At 40.1% G+C, this 26,861-nt stretch overlaps 1 long non-coding RNA gene across 3 annotated transcripts in view; it reads right to left on the reverse strand.

The window, feature by feature from the left end:
* Window positions 1–5,586, reverse strand: part of LOC106506500 (uncharacterized) — a 145,454-nt gene extending 139,868 nt beyond the window's left edge. For all 3 annotated transcript variants that reach the window (XR_014831350.1, XR_014831349.1, XR_014831348.1), the window contains exon 1: window positions 5,382–5,586. This is a non-coding gene — a long non-coding RNA (uncharacterized LOC106506500). The remainder of the gene's footprint in view (window positions 1–5,381) is intronic.
* Window positions 5,587–26,861: the final 21,275 nt, after the last annotated feature.

Genomic DNA, 26,861 nt, shown 5'->3' on the forward strand with positions numbered 1-26,861 from the left:
TGAGCTGTATGAATTCCTTACATATTTTGGATATTATCCCATTATTGCATATATGGTTTGCAAATACTTTTTCCCCCAAGAATGGTCTTATTAAATGATTAAAAAAAAAAAACTTAAAAAATGTTTTGTGACAAGTGAAAATTCCATAAAATTCAAATTTTAGTGCCTGTGAGTCAAGTTGTTGGAATACAGCTCTGCTCATTTGTTGGCATTTCCTCTGTGGCTGCTTCCACACACCAATAGCAGGATTGGGTAGTTGCAGCCAGTGGTATGGCCCACAAAGCCTAAGATAGTTACTCTCTGGCCCTTTACAGAAAGTCTTACTGAACTCTACCCTACACAATCCAAGGTCATTCCAGCTTTCCTCCTTGACTCTTTTGCCATCTTTGCTACCCTGCATTTGCTCAGCCCCTCAGCTCCAAAAAAGAGCTTTCGTGGAAACCTTGCAGACTTCCACTTATGCCTCACAGAGCAGATTATCACACAGCCTTAGACATAGCGGGTGTGGGAGACATCCACCTCTCCTCAATCAGAAACAAACTTCAAGAGGAAGAAACATGTAGATATAACTATACACACAAGAACTAGGAAGTACAGAATGTGTATGATCTTTTTAAATAGAAAGCTAAGCAAAAGTGAAACCCAGAATTAATAAAAGCAGTGATGGGCTTGTCTGTATAAGACCTCCACATAGAAAAGATTAACTTTAAAAAGGTAAGCATGTGGCAAACATACTCCAGTTTAAGAGTTTCTATAAGAAAAAAGAAAAAATGATAAAGAAATCCAAAGAGGAGTTCCCGTTGTGGCTCAGTGGTAATGAACCCATATGGTATCCACAAGGACACGGGTTTGATCCCTGGCCTCGCTCAGTGGGTTAAAGACCATTCAGTAGGTTAAAGATCTAGTGTTGCTATGAGCTGTGTTGTAGGTGGCAGAGGCAGCTCAGATCTTGTGTTGCTGAGGCTGTGGTGGTAGGCTGGCAGCTCTACCTCTGATTCAACCTCCATCCTGGGAACTTTCATATACTACGGGTACGACCCTTAAAAAGCCAAAAAAAAAAAAAAAAGAGAGAGAGAGAAATGTAAAGAGTTCAAGTATCCTACAAGACATATTCAAATCCTCATTTTTAAAGATGCAACTTAAAACAGTGAAATAATCTGATGAACAAAAAGTAACTTGCCCAGTGTTTTGGGACAGGGAGAGAAAGGAGACTCACAGCCCAGGAGAACGTAAACCAATCCAGTCCTCTTTAAGGGGAGGAAGCTCAGTAGTGCAGTAAGACCAAGTTATATCTCTGACTAGCTGTTCTATGTCTAGCACTTCCCCCTAGAGAAATTCTCCTATAACATGAAAAAATGTACTTGGAATTGATCTCACTGTAACAGCATGTAACTTTAAATATCCTTCAAGTATTTACTAATAATGGCATCAGGTAACTGGATTATTGAACTATTTAGATACTACATAAAAGCTAGTGTTTATGAATAAATACTGTATTATCGAAATATTTCCTAATACCTTGTTAAGGAGCTATAGGGTTTTTTAAGTTTTAAAAATTTAATTGGAGTATAATTGATTTACAACACTGTGTTAATTTCTGCTGTACAAAGTGACTCAGTTATGCATTCTTTCCTATTGTGGTTTATCACAGGATATTGATTATAGTTCCCTGTGCTGTACAGCAAGACCTTGTTTATACATTCTATGTATAATCTAGATATGTATTATTTGCATCTGTTAATAATTATTTGTATTATTTGTGTCTGCTAATGCCAAAATCCCAATACTTCCCTCCCCTACCATCCTTCTTCCTCCCCTGGGAGCTACAGAATTTTTTTAAAACTACATTCATATGCAAAGTAAGAAGACTGGCAGGGCCCAGGGTAATGACTTTGGGTCTAGGGTCCAAAGTGGAAGGTGGGCCTTTCATTTGTATACTCTGCTATTCTTTACATTTGAAAACAGCTTCAAGGTTGCCAAGGGGGAGAGGGAGGGAGTGGGATAGTTTGGGAGCTTGGGGTTAATAGATACCAACTATTGCCTTTGGAATGGAGTAGCAATGAGATCCTGCAGTGTAGCACTGGGAACTATGTCTAGTCACTTATAATGGAGCATGATAATGTGCAAAAATAGAATGTGTACATGTATGTGTAACTGGGTCACCATGCTGTACAGTAGGAAAAAAAATTGTCTTGGGGAAATAACTATAAAAAAAATAACTGCTTCTATCAACGTATTGAACTTCAGCTGCAGAAGTTCTAAAAACCTAGCAAGCTGTAAGTTAATACATCCACTTTACAAAATACCACAAAACTGAGACAGAGCTTGGGGAAGATAGGAGCCAGGAACTGTTCTGTGTTCTAACTCAGCCCCCACCCCAAACACCATTCTTTCATATTATCAACAACATAAATTATGCTGCAAGATCCAGGCTAACAGGGAGAACCATGAACATCTGCTGAAGACGCTGGATGCAGCAATCTTAAGATTATTTCCAAATCTAACTGCTGTCTTCCTCCCCATTTCTAGGGTTTTATGACCAATCATAAAGGTCCTGAGTAAATGCAGAGGGTTGTCTTCAACTTTCAGTTTCTCTCTGCAGCAACATCTAACAAGTCATTTTTGCATTAACAGTTTTACTGGAGTATTTCCTTATACTTTTGCAGCTCTGTTTTAGAGCTTAAAACCAGAAATCATAAGTAAACTTTTAAATAGACCTTTATTTCAAAGAGCATGAGTTGCTTCTCTTTTCTGGAATCCTTGACAATAGGACTTGAAATCCAGCCCATTCATTCTGATTCAGACTCTCAAGGACATTAAAGAGAGATATCCAACACGAGACCCACAAAACTAATCAAGATGATTGAAAATAGCAAAAGAGCTAATAACTAACTTAAGCCATCTTTAAGCAGAAAGTTTCTTAAATGCTAATGAGAGACTTAACTCTTCTGTAAGGTCAAAATTCCCTGGTGCCCAGGGTCAGTCTCCACACCCAGCAGTGCCCAGGCTCTCATCTAGCACTCACTAGTAGCTAAGGCCTGGTGTCCTGCACCACGCCTGGCCTGTGCAGAGTGCTGCCTTGGACAGAGTCCTCACTTAGTCCAAAGAGGCCAGGAATGTTAGGTGGGGAGGAGCTGACAGCCTGCAGGCTTCTCCCTCTGAGAAGAGGGAAATAGCTTGAAAGGATCCAAAGCAGAACCAGCAACCATTCTATCCTTATGCCAAGAGCATACACACTCATTCCAACTCCTCCTTCCCCTCCTAACTGACCCTCAAAGTGACACTCAGCCTGGTCAGCACATCTGTTATAGGACAAAGAAATATCCAGACACCCTGACACAGAGTGGGCCCAGCTCCCCCAGTGAAGGAGGCAGTAAGAACAGCACTAGAGGGGCCTCTGCCCACATCAAAAACAATCGTCCAAGGGCAAGTTGCTCCCATATTCCACCCTTCTTACTGTACTTTTGAGAAACAGAAACTGAATTTTACCTCCCTCCAAGAGTTCTGGTCGCTGTGAGGAGTAAACCCATCCCTCACTACGGTCCCGAGACTTGAGTGACTGTGGAGCTGGTGGGAGGCTCCAGGGCATCTCAAAAGTAGTCACACTCTTCTATCAGGGATGTGTTCACACAGTAAACATTCATATTGTGTTCATCATCCTGGACCATCAAGAAGAAAAGCCTGACCCTGATGGACCACAGACCCAGAAAAGCCAGGAGCAGGGAGGAGCCTCTCTCCCCAGGAAGGGAGGAAGGTGGGTGCTACCTTAGCCACACCCCATATACCCAAGGGCATCAGTAGATTAGGCTGGGGTGTGCGGGCAAGAAGCTTGTGGACCAGGGCTGCTTCAGACCCATCTTTAGGAAACGGATGTTTCTTTTGAACAAAGGAGATAAAGGATAAGGTCACAACGGGGGGAGATGTGACATATTTGATTAGATTACATTTCATTAGTGCCACTTTCAATGGCTTCTTTGGCCAGAAAGGAGGAGACAGGCTTGGAGAGAGCTGAGCACTTATTGCCATTCCAATTATTATGTCATCCCAGATGACAACAAGCTTCCATGTGTTGCATATCTTAAGTGGGCCTGACGGAGCTCACTGTTCAGGGCCAGGGATGTCCCCTGAAGGGAAGGGGAGTTGGAAATCAGGTGCAAACAATACACCCCCCCAGGCAGCTCTGAAGTTCTTTCACCTGGTGATCTTGCAGATAATAGAGCTTCCCTGCTGAGGCTTACCCTGGTCAGTCCCTATCTACCAGGGATAGCAGACTTCTGACCCAGGACCAACTGCTCCACATCAGGAATAAAGGATTCCTGCAGGAGAGGCAAGTGCAATGAGGGGCAGGGCAGGCTGTGTAAGGAGCCAGGACACAACCAGGATTTTCAAGGAGGCAGGACATAACCAGCAGCTCTGTATCTCACTTGCCTTGATGCAGACACACTCATTCAAGCTGGTGTCAGCAACATCAGGGATGGCACCTGCTCTGTTGCTGTGAGGGTGGGCACCAGTTCCCCCTAATACCTTAGTGAACATCTTCAATGGTGATCCTCTGACTGATAGAATGGAAAGATAATGAGCAAAGAACCCAGAAGGAATCTTTTGGTGCCCCCAACAATGCTCAAACTCTAAAACCAGCTTAGCTGTATGGAGGGCAGCAGGCCCCCAGCCCCACAGCTGTATCAAGGAAATCCCCACAAAGGGGGGATACTTCAAAATGGAGAAGCCAGTAACTGTATAGGATCTGGAACCCCAGGAGGAAGAAGAGAGGATGCTCGAGAAGGCTGCCATCACGAACATCCCACGGAAGATGCTTACCCAACCCTCCCCCTGTCAATTTCTTCCTCCCCATCCACCCAGCCTCACAGAATACATGGCAGATCCAGCACGTGTACACCCACACACCAAGCCAGGTCTGGACTCACAGCAGCCAGGGATGGACAGAGCTTCCTCTTCTGCCATCACCTACCTCTTGGATTAAGGCCAAGAAGGACAGCCCTGGCCCTGGGGCTGACAATCATCCCAGCCACCATAGCTTAGGATAAGCCCCTCGTCCTGTCATGCCTCCTAACACAGAGTTGCCCAGGTTACCAGATACACACGCCACACTTTAGAGCATCCTTGCACACAGAATATTAAGGATATCAGCCACAAAGCTTAAGAACACCTCACCCACCAGACCTGCAGAGTGGAGACCAGGAAACGGACTCCTTTCCTGCTAAACCAGCTGAGGAGCACTTACTGCCCCTAACGCCTCGTTCTACCCTCAAGAGACCCAGACATCTGTAGTCACTTACCTCCCATTCCCACACCAGCCCCTTGAAAGGCTATATTTCTGGAACATTCCTTCCCTGACAGAGACCAGAGCTCCAGTTACTTACTTTTGAACATGAGGGTAAAGCCACGTTGCCTGGCAGAGAAGATCTCATTCACCTGGGAAGGCAGAATCCTGCTGGGACAGTCCAGTGGCTCCAATGAGGTAAACATCATGAACCAAAAACACAGAGCCAGAAAGCATGGGGACAAGCCAGAGCTGCCACTCCTAGGGATACCACCCCCACCCTGCCTGCTCTCACATACTGGGCTGAAGCCCACCCCCCTCTACAGCTTTTAAATAGTCTTCTGCACAGGTGTAGGCCCTTATCTAACCCCTGCAGCATGGAGCTTATCACGAGTCCAGAAGAACTGAATGCAGTTGAGAACCTCCCCTCCTAGCACAATTTCCACACCTACCCCTGCTCATGGAGTGGAGGTGCAAGAAGAGATAATATGGAGCATTTCTTAAACTGAACCCAAAGGCACAAGTACATAGTTAGTGGACAGAGGCACTTACGTGGAAGATACACACTGACAGCCTATTCAGCCCAAACGCGGCAACAAGGACAGAGGCGGAGAGTTTACAAGTGACAGAACTTTACCCCAACTGTGAATCCTCCAGAGTGGTGCTCATTAGACTTGTGCAAACAGCAGGATCACTCATAGGGTTGTTAAAACATAGATGGCTAGGCCCCATTCCCAGGGTCCCTGACTCTGAGGTCTTGGGTGAAAACGGAGAATTTCTCTAAAAAGTTCCCAGGTGATGCTGGTCCTGCAGCTACACTTTTAGAACAACTGATCCACATCATCTATACCAGGACTAGTGGATAGAAGCTGCTCACTAAGAGTATGTTGATTCATTGATAGCAAGCCCTGCCTGGTGTGTTTTGCAGCTGTAGAATTCTTTAAAAACAAAACTCCCTTCAGGTCAAAAGAGAGGATTCACCAAATCTGGACATTATGGAAGGAAGTATCCATGTAAGGAAAGTTAATAGGATTTGGGATTCATGTCCCCAACATTCTTTTTATTTTGAGGAGAGGAAACAGCTGGATCTTCACAAAACTTTAAATAATAAAGACCTGAAGCCAATACAATCGTCCTCATGTTTCCCAACCCTTACAGGTTATTATGAATATCCTAGGAACGATCTGTCAATGAAACATGCAAGGTAAGGCATCCTTCATTAACCCATTAATGAGCAGTTCACAATATTTGCTTTTCTTAAAAGACCAAATCACACTGACACACAAACAAAAGAAGAGAAACTTGAGGTTTGTTTATTCTCACTAGAAATTGTGGAGTGTGTGCCCCAAGTTATACAAGTATGTCAAAAGGAACAATAAGTAGGATATTCCATCTTTAAAATGCTTCAGCAGCATTAGCAAATGGACTCACACAGCAAGCTGGTGAGATCAGCATTATCATCCTTGTTTGGTGGCTGGAGAAACTGAGGAAGGAGGAGGCAATGACATGCCCAAGGCAGGCATCAGTTAGCACCAGCACCAAAGGTGGAGTAGACTCTGTTAGGACAACTGCTTTGGATTTTTGTCTCTTAAAAATCAAGAAATACAAAACAGAATAAAAGGAGAAAAACAAATCTTCAATTTAGGAGTTCTCGGGTGGCACAGTAGGTTAAGGATCTGGTATTGTCACTGCAGTGGCTTAATTTAGAAAAATGAGTTTTGGTGAAATGAAGTTTTTTTTTTTTTTTAACTAACAGGCAAACTTCGCATAATAATATGTGTGGCTCCTCCCCCCAAGGTTTCCACTAATTACCACCACCTCCTCTGTGTCATCTTTTTAGTCAATGAGAGATTGATGATAACTCTCTTTCCACATGATATGCTGTGCTTTTTAATGAGTAGGTTTTATGGAACCCCAGTTAAATATGTAGTGAGCTTATGGAACTGCTAGCAAACATTTTGTTTACATAAATTGATCTTCAAACTCTCAGCAAAGAAAAAAGGGGTTGCTCCTGTGTAGTCCCCAGACCTTCCCTAAATGGCTTCAAAAACTATACCACATATGAATATGTTAGGTAAAATCCTTCATGAATTTGTAAATTGCTCTAAAGAAAGGCTTTCAATAGTCATCTTGAATGAGAAGCTTGTTTTAGTCATTTACAGCTAAGCAGCTGTTGTTTTGATAGCATTTTCAGTTTCTTTTACACAAGAAAATCTGAAAATGAGTCATGTAGAAGGAACACCAGATTGCTTTCCATAGTAAGTGTTTTTGTATGCTTTGTGTTACAGAACTTTTAAAGTTTCAGTAAAGTAAACACCAAAAAAAGATCGTCTGTCAATGTCACGCTGGAGATAACATGGGTCAAGGATATGTTCAACTTATATTCCAATGGATATTATATTTCATGTGTCATTGACATGCAATAGCCGGGTATGTATGATTAGCACATAGGCTAGCCATCTTCTCTGAGGCCTGCAAAGCCAAGGGAGGGCCTCTTCAAGAGTGTAAGGTAGGACCGACTTCTCGAGTCATCTCCTCTGGTGTGTCTGCACCACTCAATTCCATCCACTAGGATTCAGCAGGAATCAGAAGCTGATGAAAAGTATATAGTCACTAATATGCTCAGGATCTTCATGGCATATGGGGTAATGTATGTAAAGCATATATTATACATTCTAAATTACAATTCCTGGGAGTTCCATCATGGCTCAGTGGTTAACGAACCCAACTAGCATCCATGAGGCCGCAGGTTTGATCCCTGGCCTCGCTCAGTGGGTTACAGATCTGGCGTTGCTGTGAACTGTGGTGTACGTTGCAGACTTGGCTCAGATCCTGTGTTGCTGCAGTTCTGGTGTAGGCTGGGGGCTACAGCTCTGATTTGACCCCTAGCCTGGGAACCTCCATATGCCACTGGTACAGCCCTAAAAGACAAAAAGACCAAAAAAATTAAAAATTTAAAAATTACAATTCCTTTCTGTAGACAGGGATGTCATATACTTCAGTAGCGCAATTATTTTTAAGCTTTTGATTGAGTTCCTGCAAAAACATTTACCCTCATATCCATATATCTCTTTATTTGTTCATTAATGAACTGTATCTGTATGTTTTCTAATATATCATATAAGACACAAAAAACAGAAGTTGAAAAGGGATAGGAAAGCAAATAGAAATAGTTGTTTTAGTGTTTTCTTCCTGCTTTCAACAGATCATCTTTGGCGATTACTAATGGAATATTAAATCTATCTTGAAAATAAGAGGTGGTAACTATAATTAGCATTTCATAGTATAGATAAATGCTGCTAAATATCATTCAGTCTAGTGGTTTACATCTATGAACTTGTTTTATCTTGGTATCAGCCTCGTGCAAGAGGTATAATTATTATCTCTACTTCATAAATGAGGAGACTGAGCACAGACTGGTCACCTAACTTGTCTGTGGTGAAATAGTTACAAAGTAAGCAGGATGTGATTTAAACCCAAGCGGTCTAGAGCTGGGCTCTAGCTAATCTGAAACTCTGAAGGCCCTGCAAGTTATTATCATCATAACCAGTAAGTGATGGGGCTCCACTGCGGTAGCTTCCATAACACCTGCCTAGAAGCATATGTCCTACCATATTAAAAATCATTGCTTTGAGGGTCTCTGTCCCAAGAAAGACTGAACAGTCCTTGAATTTGAGGACTGAAATCTTTTTATACTTGTATCACAGCAGTGAGCACATGCCTGGTATCTAGAAAGCAACTGGTATAGGCACTCGATGAATGGATACTGGATGAAAGAAAAAATTATTTAAAAATGGATGGATGGGAGTTCCCGTGTGGCGCAGTGGTTAACAAATATGACTAGGAACCATGAGGTTGCGGGTTCGATCCCTGCCCTTGCTCAGTGGGTTAAGGATCCGGCGTTGCCGTGAGCTGCGGTGTAGGTCGCAGACGCAGCTGGGCTCCCACTTTGCTGTGGCTCTGGTGTAGGTCAGTGGCTACAGCTCTGATTAGACCCCTAGCCTGGGAACCTTCACATGCTGTGGGAGCGGCCCTAGAAAAGGCGAAAAAAAATAAATAAATAAAAAAAATGGGTGGATGGATGGATTTACCCAAAATTACTAGACAGCCACTGAAATCTGAATGTCCTTGAAATAGGCACAGGAAGCTATCCTGCCATCATAGATATTCTCAGACTTAATGGGATATTATTGCTCCATTGCTAAACCAACACACAGAAAAAAAAAAACCTGCTGATGTTATCCAAGCCCCTTCAGGTAGGAGTCCTGTCCCACCCATGAGCCTTTCAATTCTTGACCCTGGAGAAACTGAAAAGATGAAAGAAGAAAACATGGGAATATTGTTTATGGAAATAACACGTTTCTCAGGAGCCTTATTCATATTTTCTCTCATAAAAAGAAAATCTGCCCTCATGCTCCGGAGTCAACAGGAAAGTATTTCATTACAAACCTGGCCTGGATACCCCTGGGTGGGGTGGGGGTAGGGGGTGCAGCACTGGGATGGAGGGGGACATGGGGGGGCAATGAATGCATGAAGGGCATCCAGATATCCAGATATCCAGATGTCAATCCAGTCTTGGTCCAGCATGTGTGGTTCCAATTACATTTGCAATAGGCTTTGTCACAGCACAAGCTGCCCAAACTGCAAACTGACATTTATCCTCAAACCATGGAAGTTAGCAATTTACTTTGCTTCACTTTAAGTGGCATGAATCAACACCAGAATATATTAGCCAAAGCTCGAAAAGTTCCTCATATTTAAAGCTGGAAAAACTTCAAGGCATTTTGACCCAAATGCAGATTCTAATAAAACATGTGTTTCTTTCACACCAGTTAGTCTGTAAATAGCTTAAAGTACAAAAGCCCCTGAATCAAAACACTGACTGTAGAAGTGTTTTAACAAATCAAATGATGTACTTAGTGTAATGTGATGGGTCTATCTAAATATTTTGTCTGTTTTCATTTGCTTTATATTCTTTCAAATGGAAGACAGTTTATGGAAGTTGAATTCTGGACTTTCTTTGCTATTTTATATATTATATATACAGACTATATACATATTATATATATATATATATATTTAGACTTATTAGTGTTGCTCTTTGGAGCTTTCTTTTGTTTGGAGCAATCACATACAACCAGCACTGTTCTAAAAACACTGCCTCTCAAACTCATCATTTCACTCTGATCGCTGTGCCTGCCGGTCTTTATTTTCCCTCCTTGAGACAATGTCCACCATAGTGGTGATAAAATAGTAAATAGTAAAAAGACAAAAAAAAAAATACAGAATCTTAAAAACTCTCACTTTGATGTGCATTTGAGCCAACTGGGGATTGTGCTAAAAAGAGGATTCTTTTTTTTTTTTGCCTTTTCTAGGGCCGCACCCACAGCATATGGAGGTTCCCAGGCTAGGGGTCTAATCAGAGCTGTAGCCACTGACCTACACCAGAGCCACAGCAAAGTGGGAGCCCAGCTGCGTCTGCGACCTACACCGCAGCTCACGGCAACGCCGGATCCTTAACCCACTGAGCAAGGGCAGGGATCGAACCCGCAACCTCATGGTTCCTAGTTGGATTTGTTAACCACTGAGCCGTGATGGGAACTCCTTAAAAAGCAGCTTCTGACCCAGCAGGCTGGGGTGGGGCCCAAGATCCTGCAGTTTAGTGAGTTCCCAGGTGATGGGTACACAGCTAGTCCTCAGACCACACTGAATAGGATATCGAGGTAAGAAGATATTGCACCTGTCAGGTCTTCTGACCAAAGCAAAAAGATTTAATGGACAGTAAGTAAATAAGGTTTACTTAGTATGTAGTCTGTGACTAGACCTTTTATGATTGAGTTGCTTTGACCGTAAGTATACCGTAAGCTTTCTCTGCTTATTATCCCTATCTATTTAATTAAAGTAGTACTTTAATTTGTTTTCTAATAATGTTTACATTTGACTCTGGGATTCATTTTATGCATTTTATTTGTTGATGTAATCAAGACCAGCCAACTTTCATTTATAGAATAAATAATAGAAAGATAAAATTTTTAAGTAAAAAAGAGGAGAGGTCTGTTAAGTATGCTTTAAGTCTTATGATTTAGTCTTAGTTAAAAGTTGTTGCAACAAATACCAAGTAAAAAAAAAAAATCCCAGAGATCTCTAGTTCTGGTTTATCAGCACAAACCTTGGAAAATCACCTAATTGATTTCCTCACTAAATCCCTCATCTATAAAATAGGTTGAAAATTAAGTTTTCTCAAAGCATTAATGCCAAAGAATGTTAAGAAAATATATTGGTGTCTCTACATAAGTGGGTCTCAAGAGTTGTCCCAGGTGATGCCTATATGGCTAGTATGAATCCAAGGTCAGCAGCCCAGCCTCACCTGAGAACCTATTTGAGAAATTCTCAGATCCTGCCCAAGACCCACTGAATCCAAAACTCTGGGGGTGGGGTCTGGGAATTTAAGATTTTAACCAGTCCTCGGATAAATCTGATATATGTTTAAAATGTTAGAACCCCTGCTCTCTCTGTAAAGTGCAATAACAATTATTCTTAATCAGACATTCCTAATTTTAAAGAACTTTTATAATTAAGTTACATAAGTTCATAGGGCTTGTGTGGTACAAAGGTTTTTTTTAGCAATAAAAAAGCAATTTAAACTGGTTCTGGATTTCCCGTTGTGGTGCAGTGGAAATGAATCTGACTAGTAACCATGAGGTTGCAGCTTCCATCCCTGGCTTACCCCTAGCCTGGGAACCGCCATATGCCCTGGGTGCAGCCCTAAAAAGCCAAAAAAAAAAAAAAAAAAAAAAAAAAATTGGTTCTAAGAACAAGGAGGACTGCTATCCTGGGGAATCTCTCATACTATAACACTTAGAAATGCATAACTCAAAACTAAGCTCCAAAGAAAGAACAGCAAATCTCAAGACGTAAAACGGGATGTGGGAACCCACAGGCAGAAGAACAGTGAGCAAAGGGGATGCTGTCCCAGGGGCTGGGGGTTATTGCCACACGGGGACAGAGATGTAGCCTGGACCCAATGAGGAAGGAATCTAAAACGAAGACTCCTTCATAAAGCGCACACACACACACACACACCGAGTGAAAGGAGAATTAGAAAAACTTTGCTCTCTGCCCAAGGAAGCTGGTCTCTTCCTCAGTCTCTGAGCAGAAAAAAAGAGATTCTCTAGTAGATTTCAGTCCCCAGTGGAATGTGGATTCTGATTTAACACCACTACAGGATGTGGAGATCCCAAAGTGAAACACCGGAAACTCCCGGGATCAGCGGAAGTAAAAATGAAACCTCCCCGCAGGGATGGTTCCACAGCCCGGGGTAGCAGACTGTCACCAGAAGACAAAGAGTGAAAAGGCAAGTGGGGAAAAAAAAAAAAGACATTTCCAAATAAGGAAGGACAATCTACCATCCAAAAGACCCTGGCTGAAGGAGTCACTAACGATTGTACCTTAGTGAAAAGGAAATTAAACCCAGAAAGAATTTCTTACAACTCCACAATAAAATGATAACCCAAGGAGTTCCCATTGTGGCTCAGTGGATTACAAACCCGACTAGTACCCATGAGGAGGAGGGTTTGATCCCTGGCCTCACTCAGTGGGTTAAGGATCCAGTATTGCTCTGAGCTGTGGTGTAGGTCACAGACAAGGCTCAGATCCTGCATTGCTGTGGCTGCAGTGCAAGCCGGCAGCTACAGCTCCTATTCAACCTCTTGCCTGGGAACTTTCATGTGTTGCAAGTGTGGCCCTTAAAAGCCAAAAAAAAAAAAAAAAAAAAAAAAAGGGAAAGAAAGAAATATTATATAGCCATAAAAAGGAATGAAGTACGTACTGATTTGTGCTGCAACGTAGATAAATTTCATTATGGCAAGTGAAAGAAGTGGGACACACAAGGCCACACACTTTATGATTCCACTTATGTAAAATGTCCAGAAGAGGCAAATCCATAGAAACAGAAAGCAGACTTGTGGTTACCAAGGGCTGGGCAGAGGGAAGATGGGCAGTGACTCTTCCATGGGTACAGAGTTTGGTGTAAGATAAAAATATGGTAAAATTGGAGTACCCATCATTGCTCAGCAGTAACAAACCTATTATTCATGAGGACGCAGGTTTGATACCTGGCCTCACTCAGTGGGTTAAGGATCCAGCGTCGCCGTGAGCTGCAGTGTAGGTCTCAGACATGGCTTTTGGAACCCACTGTCTGTGGCATAGGCTGGCAGCTACAGCTCCCATTCAGTTCTGAACTTCCATATGCCATATGCCACAAGTGTGGCCCAAAAAAGCTATATATATATATAAAATATATATTATATATGTATGTATATGTGTGTGTATACATATAGTAAAATTTATTGTGGTGATGGTTGCCCAACTCAATGTACTAAAAACCAAAGAATTGTCCACTTTAAATGGGTGAACTGTATGGTATGTTAACTCTATCTCCCTAAGGCTGTTATAAAAAAGACATGAGTTAAAACAATACTATCCATTTATAGGAACATATCAGATGTAACTATCCACCTTATGCACATCAAATGTGTCAGGAGGTTGGCTGTAAGAGTTCCCTGGAGATGTGCAAGCAGCTCCCAGCACTTTGGTTCTCCAGCCTCAGCCTGCTTACCCCAAGCTGTCCCCTGTTTACAGTCTTGGTTCACAACTTTAAAGACATGTAAATACTCAAATAGTTTTGACCTAGTTTGGTCTTAACATTGGAGCAAGGGAACCCTCTTGCCCAACTGGTCTGTGACTTGTCTGACCTTCAGTGTTTCTTGATTGAACAGTGAAATTTTCACATACCAAATTTTCTTCTACAACGATTTCTTCCTTTTATGAAAGAATTACATTTATTTAGATTGCACTACTGATCATGCATTGCCTCTGTATGCTTTTATGTTGTTTTCTTATGTTGCAATATATGCTTTAATGTACTTAAGCCTTTTCTTCCTGACCAAATTATAAATCCTTAAGGGCCAAACTTTTATGCTTTAAAAAAACAAAAACAAAAACAAAAACAAAACTCCACACAGTAACTGTAACTATTCTTTTCAATAACAAGGACTCAATAACATTGATTAATTGACAGATTGATTGATGGTATTCCTTGATTTACTAAATTTATTTGGAGACACATCAAAGAAGTATTTTTTAATAGAAAGGTCTCAGGTGGGTATTTCCTATTGTAGCTCTGTGTGATTTTAAATATCAGATTTTTAGATTAATGTGAATTTTAACTGATATTTTTCATGTCTTCACATAACAGGAAAACAGGTGACTTATGATTTGTAATATAACTGGACATTTCACCCATTACCTCATTGGATATTGCACAGAATGTCATAGATAGTCCCTGCTTTCAACAAGCTTGCTAAGTTTATAAACATATAAAGACCTTTGGTAAGATTGCATGGGCTTGAGATGGATTGGTTTAAAGCCATACCCATTGTCACAATTAACTTTATTTTTGAAACCCAAAAGTGCATATTTCTACATGACCTTTATTTGCAGAAATCTGTAGCACTGGCTGGGAAAGGCATTTCGTCAATCTTATTTCAGTAATTGCAAACACAACAAAGGCAGTCCTGAAGCTGAAGAGTATAGCTTTTTCAAAAAGGGTTCATGTAGCATATTCAGAAGGTCGTAGGTCCAAATTCCACTGATGTCTAGCATTCTTGTTTTGTGGCAGAGGATGGCAGAGTGTAAATGAACATCTCAACGTTAGGCTTCAGCCCCGTGGTGCTTATTCAACTACTTGAGTGTTTGCTTTTTCAGAGTAGAATCTGAATCCTGAAACCACTGGGAAAACGTAGAACCTGTAGTAGCTTTTTCTAGTCACTTCAAAGGTACAAAATAGTGGGTTGCCTTAAAGAGCCTTTTAGTTTTACTAATAGCTGAGATAGTGCAGGACCATCCCATAGCGCATGATGTGTTCAGAGCACCAGCAAATCCTTACATGCAGGTTAACTCTGACATACTTTTCCAGGATTTCACACTCAAAATATAGAAAGGGACTCCTTTAATTTCAGCACACATGAAAGTTTTGTGTCAAAATAAAAATTTGAGCAATGAGGTTCTGCTGTACAACACAGGGAACTGTATCCAATAACTATGACAGAACATGATGGAATATGAGAAAAAGATTATGTATATATATATATATATATATATATATATATATATATATGTATGACTGGGTCACTTGGCTATACAGCAGAAATTGGCACAACATTGTAAATCAACTATGCTTTAGTAAAAAATAAATTTAAAAAAATTTTTGAATCGCCCGTGGGTTGAGAGGACCCCATAATCTTTTTGATGTTTACAGGTCTCCAAAGTGCCCTGGCTGAAAGAGCCATACACTATAGGTACAAAGTCAAGTGATGAGTATAGACAATTCTCTTTAGAGAATTGGTTACCCCACACATAAATTGGTTACGCCACACATAAATTGGGTAACCAATTTTTTTCAGGTGAAGTTGAGATAATATTGTAGAAGCTGGGCTTGTGGATATTTTGTTCTACCAGAAAGAACAAATTGGAATTAAGGCCCAGATGTGCCTAAAAGCTGGTTCTCCTGTTTCCAATATCTAAGTATCTAAGCAAGTTCTTCAAGTACTTTTAACAAAGCCCCCAAGCACTAGACAGCCACTTCTAGCTTCATTGAAGCAGTACATTTTAGATGGGGATAAATTACAGTCTTCTTTTTTCCCTTATAGCCTGCAAGTCCATTTCTCCACCAGATAAAGACACAGAATTTTCTCTTCTTTGGCATTGACGCTACTCCAAAACCAACCAAAAAGGTATGATTTGTATATATGTTTTTGTTTTCTTCACAATTTTATAGATATCTGACATCATCGTGATAACTGAGAAAAACAAAGTTTGTTGCTTTTTTATTATTAAGGGTTTTTTCCCCTATATTATAGTATAGTTGATTTATAATGTTTGTTCAGTTTCTGTTGTACAGCAAAGTGATCTGATCAGACACTGTTCCCTGTGCTGGCATGTGCTTCTTACATGTGGTTAAGGAGATGGAAATTAGCTTGTAACTTCACTTTGAAAAATTTGGAGGAACACATAAATTAATGAAGCTTATAAGACTTTGTTTCTTAAATTATTAAGCCATGTAAAATTACAAAAATGGGTGACAAGAATAAAGAGTTAGATACTCACTTACCAGCTTTAATATGTGCCAATATTTTGCCACTCTTGCTTCAAATATATTTTTGAAGAAATAACATAGTATGTCAGATAAAGATGAAGGCTTCCCTTTCCTATTCCTTTCTATAAACACCAAAAGTAATCACTATCTTGAAGATGTTCCATATTTTTATGCTTTCACTATGTATGTTTGGATCCATAAACAAAATATATTGTTTCATGGTTCGTAAAAGTTTATATAAATCTATCTTGAAATGTTTGTTTCAAAATTTAATCACCTTGATGTGGGTCGAACTCTTATGTATTTTAAGATTCTATAGTGTTCCACTTTGTAGATATTCTTCAATTTTACTTTAATTTATTGGCTTATCAATGAACCAGTTTAGATGACTTCTGATTTTTCCCTAAAATAAAGGATGCTCCTGGAATGTCATTGAATAGCTTTCCAGTGAAGTTGTGAGAGGAAAGCCTCTAGGTCAGTTCCTAGAAGTACCATTGCTAGTTTGTAAAATATGTACATTTTCTTTCTTTTTATTTGACTTTATTTTTGGCCACACTTGCGGCATGCTGGAGTTCCTGGTCCAGGAATTGAACCCATGCCATAGCAGCGATGTGGCTGAGCCTCCAAGGAACTCTAGAGTTTGGTTTTATTGATGCTCTTTTGTTTTCTGTTGTTGATGTTTGTTCTTACCTAAATCATTTCCTTCCCTCTACTCTCTTAGGGATTATTTTGTGATTCTTTTTCTAATTTCTTGAGTTGAAAACTAACTCTTTAACTTTCAAATTTTCCTTAGTGTATGCATTTGAGTTTATGCATTTTCCTCAAAGCTCTACTTCTCCACATCCTACATGTTTTTTCTTATTATGTTTTATTTTATAGCAACTTTACTGAGATATAATGCACACACCATAATATTCACAATTTAAAAGTATAAAATGCAGTGGGTTTTAATATATTCACAGACTTGTGCAACCATTACCACTGTCTAATTATGAGAGTTTCATCACCCCCCCAAAAATCCCATATCTATTAGCAGTCAGTCTCAATTCCCCCTACTTCCTGCTCCTGGCAACCACTGATCTACTTTCTCTCTCTATGGATTTGCCTATTCTGGATATTTTATACAAATGGAATAGATGGTTTTGGAACTGACTTTTTTCACTTACTATAATGTTTTCAAGATTTACCCATGTTGTAGATTATAGCAATACTTTATTCCTTTTTATTGTTAAATAATATTTCATTGTATAGATGTATCACATTTTATCTATCATCAGATGATAGACATTTGAGTTGTTCCACCTTGCGTTATTCCTGGCCATAGACCCAGGGGTGGAATTGCTGCATCATATGGTATCGCTATGTTTATCATCTTGAGGAACTGCCAGATTTTTTCAAAGCAGCCACATGATTTCACATTGCCATCAGCAATTTCTCCACAATCTCGCCAACACTTGTTGTCTTTTTTGTTATAATCATCACGGGGTATAAAGTGATATTTCTGTGTGCTTTTGATTTGCATTTCCCTGATAGTTAATAATGTTAGGCATCTTTTCATGTACTCATTGACCACTTGTATATCCTCCTTGGAGAAATGTCTATTTCAATCCTTTGCCCCTTTTAAAACCAGGTTGTCTTTTTATCATTGGAAGAAATCTTCATATATATTCTCGATATAAGTTCTTTATCAGGGTTGTTTTTTCAATTTCTTGGTAGCATCCTATGAAAAGCTAAAGGTTTTCAATTTGGTGATACTTAGTTTGTCTATTTTTCTTTTTCTGCTTGTGCTTTTGCTGTCATATCTAAGAAATGATTGTGTAACACAAGGTCACAAAGATTTACCCCTATGTTTTCTTCCAAGAGTTTTATAATTTTAGCTCTTACATTTAACCTTTTGATCCATTTTGAATTAATTTTTGTATATGCTATGAGGTAGAGATTCCACTTCATTTTTTAGCATGTGGCTATATGATGGTCCCAAAATCATTTGTTTAAAATATTATACTTTCCCCATTTAATTTTCTTAGCACTCTTGTCAAGAATCAGTGGACCCTAAATGTGAGGATTTATTTCTGGATTCTCAATTCATTCTATGATCTAGATGTCTGTCTTTCTGCCAGTACCACAATGTCTCAATTCCTACTGCTTTTTAAGCTGTTTTGGAGTGTGTGACTCTTCCAACTTTGTTCTTTTTTAAAATTGCATATATTTTTAAAATTTATAACATGTTTCCTTTTTTCCACACGTATCTTTTTTGTTTGTTTGTTTGTTTTTGTTTGTTTGTTTGTTTTTAGGGCCCTACCTGCAGCATATAGAAGTTCTCGGGTTAGGGGTCGAATCAGAGCTTCACCTGCCCTTGACAACAGCCACAGCAACATGGGATCTGAGCTGCATCTGTGACCTACACCACAGCTCACAGCAATGCCGGATCCCTGACCCAATGATCGAGGCCAAGAGTCACATCCTCATGGATACTAGTTGTATTCGTTTCTACTGTGCCATAAGGGGAACTCCTATGTAGTTGATTTTGAAACAAAATCTTAGGGACAATTTTACATAAAAGCTACCTTTTTCTCTTGGTAGAGGTATTCTGTCCTTCTCTTCTTTGGGGTGATGTAAACATCAAGGCTCCTCTTGCTAGAACTGAGGTAATTCTCCTGAACAAAGCCCTTCTGTGAAGTTGGTGTTTTTCCTTCTTCCTCAAAGTTCCTTCTTAAACCAGATCTCGTCTCTTTGCGTTGTTTTTTTAAACTCTTGAGACCTTTTGGACAATGGCTCTATCTCTGATAATTCCAGTTGAACAGCTCAAACTGAAACTGAGTGAGCGAATGCCTTAATAATAGGCTTTTGGGATATATTTTAAAATTATGTGTGTACGAAACATACGCACAGAGACAAGCTCAACTCATAATGATACGGTTGTGTACATAGACTTTTAATTTATACAAATGATATTGTATGATATATATACATAGGGAACCTGGTTTCACTCTGCCACCAGAGTGTAAATTTTAATTTAAAAATGAATGAACAAACAAAAAACCTCTCCCTCACCAGGCATTGGGTCATCACCATTGACTATTCTTGTGTCTTGAGGAGCACAGCTTTCCTGGGTGCCACCACAATGACTGTGCCACCAAGCCTGGGATCAGTGGCCAACTATTGCCTCACCCCACCTATGACTGTCAGCTAAAATTCTGAAAGCAAGTAATGCATGGGGATTAGATTTGCCTGGAGTGAGAGACTGATTTATTTCCTTTCTCTCTTTATTTCTCTCTTTCTTTCTTTCTTAATGGCTGTACCCATGATACATAGAAGTTCCCAAGCTAGGGAATGAATCCAGGCCGCAGATGTGATTTGCCTGAAGCTGTGGCAATGCCAGATCCCTGTGCAGGGCTGGGGATCAAACCTCTGCCTCTGGAGCAACCCAAGCCTCTGCAGTTGGATTCTTAATTCACTGCACCACAGTGGGAACTCCTTATTTATTTTCTTTTTACACTTTAAACCATTATATATATCAAAAAATTATCCTTTCTGAAAAATAGCTCCCCAAAAAGGCTTTCCTAAAAGTTGATGAGAGGTCAGAAAAAGTGGGTAACATTCTGCTGATAGAAAATTCATGGTGTATGGAAAAAAATCCTATGCCTTTGTAAAGATGTCCATGTATCTTTAGCAAATGTAGAGGATCAAACCTGTTCAGGTAAACATGACAGACACATCCAAATAAGATAACATGTTATTTAGGCATGTAATAAAGACTGTTTTGTACCACTTTTGAATACTTTCTTGGTATTTTGAAAATAAATTGAGATATTTGGTTTTTATTAGAACATGGCTTCTTCTACATTCTTACTAGATAGATATTGACCAGATACTCAAAGAATATCTATTAGAAACATGCTATTATTAGCAGCCTAGGGATCCTACAAATCTCCATCCAGGACAATCTTCAGCAAAACAAACGTTTACCTCCCACCAGAGGAACTGACAAAGGGTCTGGAAAAAGTCTGATGGAGAGCCAGTGAGAACACGAGCGTGCATTTTCAGAAGGTGGCCATGGGCTGCCTGGGGATAGTCACCTGCGCAAGTGGCAGTTGTATGGAAAGGATCAAGAAGAGGGAGTCTCTGATGGCAGGGTTATTGTGAGGCTGTACCTTCAAAGCGCCCCATGGGTTTCATCTATGGACAAACCAGGACACTTGTAGGTGCAGGCTGCCTGGGAAGTCTGAGCCTGCAAATCCATGGGTGAACATTTCTTTTCTTGCCCCTTCCAAAGAGTACAAGGCATCAGACATTCATAAATATGAAAGGAAATATTATACTACAGTGATCATCTTGATGAGTATACATTCCTGGGAACAAAACTCCTGTGTATGTAGCAGTTGGGAGGCAATCTTGAGCTTCTGAAGGATGAATTAATAACCACCCTGAGGACCACAGCTGGACTAAGACATTTACAAGCCTAAAACGTAACATCAGCGATAACAGCCGCTTACCCTAACTCCAGGGCAAACAACAGTTATTTCTCATGGTTTAACTGAGTAGCGAATAGTGGTCATAATAATGGAAACACTGAATTCATGGACGACCCAAATTGTAATTTACCTCTGCTGGAAGGACGGGTCATACATGATAAGGTTATAGGAAGGAACAAGGATTAAATCCTCTTCTGTTCTGATGGGAAGACCACAGAGGAGAGCTGCCATGAAGTAATCAAAAAGTAGCAATACCCTCTGTTAAAAGATACCTGGAGATAAACATAAAATAAGCAGCTGAAAGAGGTCACAGAGGCTGCCTCCAAGAAGGGGGAATGGTAGGAAGGGAGTCAGGGAACACTGTTCTTCATAACGAAGCTTTTGGAACTATTTAAGTCCTTATACTATTTTTATTGATAAAACTAAAAAGAAAAGGAAGGAGGAGGGGGAGGAAAGAGGAAGGCAGGGGAGGAATATGGAAAATAAATCAGTAAGCAGTTGCAACAATCCAGGAACAACTGGACTCTGGACAAGAGGATGAAAATGGCGGCAGGGGGTGGGGGAGAACTGAGAGAAATTTCTTAGGAAGTTTGGGAAAGGCTTAGGGACCGAAGGTGGAGAAGAGATTCTTAGATGGCTGAAATCTCAAGCCAGTTTATTGTGAGAATAGTGTGTGCTTAGAGAAAAATAAATATCATATTGCACATGTTACCCACCTCATCCAATTAGCACAATCTTCTATACTCTGCCATTTTATAATATAACTGTAGGATTTAGAACTTTATTTGTACAAGGCTGTCATTGTCATAAACTGTTTCCTGTCTGTAGCATCATTTTAACTACACTATAAACTCCTTTGCTTTATACCTCTTTCAGATGCCTTCTTGGTTCCACATAGCTAGGGATATAACAGATTATCTACAAACAATCCATGGTTAATTGATGATGTAAGGCTAAAACAGCCAGCTTTAAATGTTGATAGCAGTTAACTGAAGAGAAATCAAATTCCATCATTTCTAAAATTACTTTACCAAGAAGTACTTTATATGTTATTTTATATAGAAGTATAATAACTAACATGCATGTAGTACTTTATATGTTCCAGACACTGTTTTAAGTGATTTGCCTATTTTTCTTTTTCTTTTTGGTCTTTCTAGGACCACACATGCAGCATATGGAAGTTCCCAGGCTAGGGACTGAATCAGAACTGTAGCCGCCACCCTACACCACAGCTATAGCAATGCCAGATAGAGCCATGTCTTTGACTCATGTTGCAGCTCATGGCAACGCCAGATCATTTAACCCACTGAGAGAGACCAGGGGTCAAACCCACGTCCTCATGGGTTTGTTACCACTGAGCCACGACAGGAAGCTCTACCAATTTTAACTCACTCACTCCTCTCACTGACACCATAAAGTAGGTACTACTATTATTCCCATTTTACAGATGAGCAAACTGATGCACATGGAGCTTAAGTAACTTGTTCAAAGTACCAAGATGCAGTGTCACATTCAAACCCAGGTGGTCTTGCTCCAAATTGTGTGTGTGTGTATGTGTGTGTGTGTGTGTGAGAGAGAGAGAGAGAGAGACAGAGACAGAGAGAGAGAGAGACAGAGAGACAGAGACAGAGACAGACACCCATTTATATCAACATGGTATGATACCATTATGTGGTAAAGGTGACAAGAGCACCTTGTATCATAATGCATAATGTGGTTCAGAGAGAGAAGGTAAAAAAGATCCAAAAAGAGAGAGGTCCTTATGAATAGAAATGATTATAAAAGAATTTCCTAAGTAGGGAAGTTATAAGCAGGTCATAGGTCATTTTGCTGTTGTCATCAATTTACCAATTAATTTGCCAAATGACACATTTGCTAAAATTTGTCAGAAAATTCACTGCAGCTGTGTTAGCACAAGAGCCATCCGCATGGCTAAGAGCAGAAAGGGACAGAGGTATCGAAATTGTGAGATTGACAGTCAAAATGGATAGTCATTTGACAAGTCTAACAAATCTCTAGCTATAGAATTATAGCAAAGCTTTAATGAAACTGACAGGTGGGGAAACTCCCCAATAGGACAATGAATTGGTAATTCAGCAGATTAATCATTTGTGGAATTGATTTTTGGTTATCCCGCTTGTGGCGAATTCACTGTCAATGCCTTGATTTTTTGCTGCATGCGCCTGATTCAGTACCTAGAACTGGAATGTATAAATGTTGGTCTGGTCCTACAGTCCCCAACTCAATGACCTCAAATGCTTTTTTGTGTCACCTACAGTAAGGAATACACTCTTACACTTTACAATGTGACTGCATACACAAACATACACACACACACACACACACACACACACACACACACGACTCACATTGCCCTTACTTCTGGCATGCACTCTGGTATGTTCTATTCTATTCTATTCTTGTTTCTTTCTTTTTTTACAATACTGGTTAAAACCAATAACATGAGTTCCTAATCACTCAGTTGGTTATGACCCACAGTTTAGAAACCCTCACAACAGAAAACCTGTTGTAACTTTGAATAAATAATTCCAGGCCAATAGTCCTATAGCACCAAACTAACATGCGTAATACTGTTTAAGAGAAAATAATGGCTATAATTCCAACTCAATGTTCCAGAATGCAATTCCCCCACTACAATGAAACAGGGAAAACTCAATCCAATCTAAATCCTGTTGTGTGGCTGGGGGTAGATATTGCAGCTCTGAATTGCTGGTGTGGCTGCCGTGGTCTGATGGTGGCAGAAGAGCTAGTTAAGGGGCTGGGGGGGCGGGAGAGTGGGGTGGTGGATAAGCCTTGACCATCAGATGCCTCACTTGTGGGGCCCTTCCTTTTCCTCTACTAAACCTACCAATTTCACTGGCCATTGCTAAGACTGGCTATCTGGTGCCCCTAGGAATTGTTCTTTGCTTTGTTTCACTAATAAACCAAACACAATCTTTCACTGCCTTTCCTGTCCTGGAATCAAGTCATCAATCTTGTGAGATTTTCTAAGGGGCTATAGTGCTGGTGATATGAAGGTACAGATGGGACGGACATTTTCTGCTGTATGGCTCATCCTTTTCTTTTTCCCTTGGGCCATGTGGGAAAGACAGAATTGCACATAGATTCTTGTGGTGGGTTGTCAAGTACAGTAACGTTGATTCACTGTCATTTCAAGAAAAACCAGACTTGGGCTGTTCTCACTGAGCTTTTAGGTCATCTGGCTAAAACCACTATTTTGTGATATTATTTCTAATTCAGTGACGTATAAATATTAGAGGGAAAAATGATTTTTAAAAACATGCCATATGCTATTGTATAATGTCTCTTCATTTAGCCATGCATTTAAACAAATTAGATACTGATTATACTTCAAGTGTAAAATTCTGAGGGCCTATTCTGCCCTTTTGAGTTCAATTAAATTTTTAATTACTTGGTAAAGGGAAGCACTTCAGGAAGGAGAGGTGACATTTTACTCAAAGACTTTCCTAAAGAGTCGAAAAACAATTATATTTTTATGTGCTATTGTTCACTCATGACCAGCCAGTGATTTTTTTTTTTTTATGAGCTCATTTTGTTGTTTTAACCATCTCCATTTGTTCACCTCCAATGGACTTGTATTAGCCCTACCAAATGCTAATAGAAAAGATTCGTGTCAAAGACAAAGAATATGGAAAATTTCTGGGATTTGCACATTTCTGGGATTATATCCTTTGCAACTGGAGTTTTCCATGTTGGAGTCAACCCAAAACCTAATTTAGAGAGAAAGTTTGATTATCATTCCTTCAGTTATGAGCAATTTATAAAGCAGGTTGTTTTCTTTTTTTCTTTTTTTTGTTTTGTTTTTGCTTTTTCCCTTTTTAGGGTAGCACCCACGACATGTGGAGGTTCCCAGGCTAGGGGTCTAATGAGAGCTACAGCTGCCGGCCTACACCACACCCACAGCAACACAGAATATGAGCTGCGTCTGCAACCTACACCACAACTCACAGCAACGCCCTATCCTTAACCCACTGAGCGATGCCAGGGAGTGAACCCACAAACTCATGGTTCCTAGTTGGATTCGTTTCTGCTGTGCCACGACGGGAACTCCAGCAGAGTGTTTTCTTGGCACGTTTGTTGGACATTTTTTTTCTTCTTCATCCACCTGAGTATCTTTAGAAGAAGAATGAGAAGAAAGAGCTGCACTTTAAAACAAGTTTACTAAGAAGGTGAATTCCAAGTACTCAATTTGCAAAACTGAGATAATATAGCATGAGTGCCCTGAATGCCTCCTGTGCAGGTTGGATGATCCTAGCAAATGCACAAGCATCTATTGTGCAACTCTGGTCCCATGCTCTCTGGCATGGTCCAGCTAACTCCATGAGTTAATGCCTAACGCTAATGAAGTGACATGGCAGGGATAGTCCCTGTTGAATTAGCATCATTCAAAGAGATTTTGTTACTTTTACCACCAACTGAACTTCTAACTCCAGTGAACTGCTGAGAGATTTTGTGCTACTGGTCACAACAGGACTGGGCAAGGACAATGAGTGATTACATATCGCCACCCAAAAACCTTCAAGTGCCTGGTACCTAACAGGCACTTGATACATATTTGTTGACTGATAAAGCAATGCCTGATAGTTATACAAAGAACACATTTATTCTTCCTGGAAGCAGTGACAAAGAGTGGGAAGAATACCAGATTTAAAGTTAGCAGCCTACCCGGCCAATTTGCCAGCTAAGTGATTTGGGACATAATAATAATAATAATAATAATAATAATTATAATTATAATAATAATTATTATTATTATTATCTCCTTGAGCCTCCATTTCCAAGTCTGTAAAATGGGAAGAAGAACTATGTCTGTGTCCAAAAAGAGTTGTGGGAAAATTTAATAGGATGCCAGAAGGTAAAAACACCTGACACCCAGGGGCCCTCAGTAAACCTTGGGTAAATCAAATCCAAAATTACTCATTCTCATGATCTTGTTTGTCTCCAGTTTTAGTCTTTCCATCAATCGTTTTAATCTATATATATTTTGTTCTCTGGGCTATTACTATTCCTCTTCTCTTAAAAATAAACGACTGATTTCTGGCAAAGTACCAATGCAAGAAAAAACCAATAGGAATATTAAATATTACAGTGTCAATAAAAAAGGATTAAGACCTTCTGTGAGACATTAGTAAGCACACAGGGTGGCCCCAGGCTCCTATGTGTATGTTAAAGGAAGCAATGAGTCCGATGGTAAATTCTGTTGGTTCCAACAACGGCGGCGTCTCACAGAGAACCCAACTGATTATAATTTTATGCCATCTTCTCATCAAGGATTGACTCTTGGCAGTCACCTAAGCTGGCATTATTATTCTTGATTAGATTAATATGAAAAGTTATAACAGATGCTGAGATACTTCCCTTCAAAGAAAATGAAAAGAGCATCCAAGGAAACAGAAAGAGGTACAAGTAAAGTGGCCCAAAATCAGCTGAGTTAGAAGAGACCACTCTAAACATATGCTCAGCCTCTCAGGAGACTGACAGCCCCAGTATGTAGCAGGCCAAACTGTTAGGGAGCTGCCTTTCTGCCAGACAAGATGATAATCAGTAACTGTCACATGAATAGGCAGAGCTGGGTCTGGGCCTGAATCTGCAGTGAGGAACACCAGTTCCAGCCAACACGCCTGCAAAGATGTTGGAAAATTAAAAAATGCAAATGTCCTGGGTCTCCTCAGCCCTCAGTGCAGAATCTAAGAAATAGCATAGGGTTGGCTGTTTCAGAAAGACAGAGACTTGCCTTTAGGAAAAGATGGCAATTTAAAAATCAGCTTAGAAACCGTTCTTATAATTCAGAAGCTTTTGATTTCCAGTGATATTCCCATATAATTTTCACCCCTGAACATTTTAGTATTTGAAAAATTAAAAAACTTAAATCTCTTTAGAATTGGTTTAACTTGCTTTGTCAATATCT

The sequence above is a fragment of the Sus scrofa genome, chromosome 16 (genome assembly GCF_054392235.1).
Source record: "Sus scrofa isolate SSC_HxYL_T2T_F1_AM1 chromosome 16, Sscrofa_HxYL_maternal_Yorkshire_Landrace_v2.0, whole genome shotgun sequence".
Lineage (NCBI taxonomy): Eukaryota > Metazoa > Chordata > Mammalia > Artiodactyla > Suidae > Sus > Sus scrofa.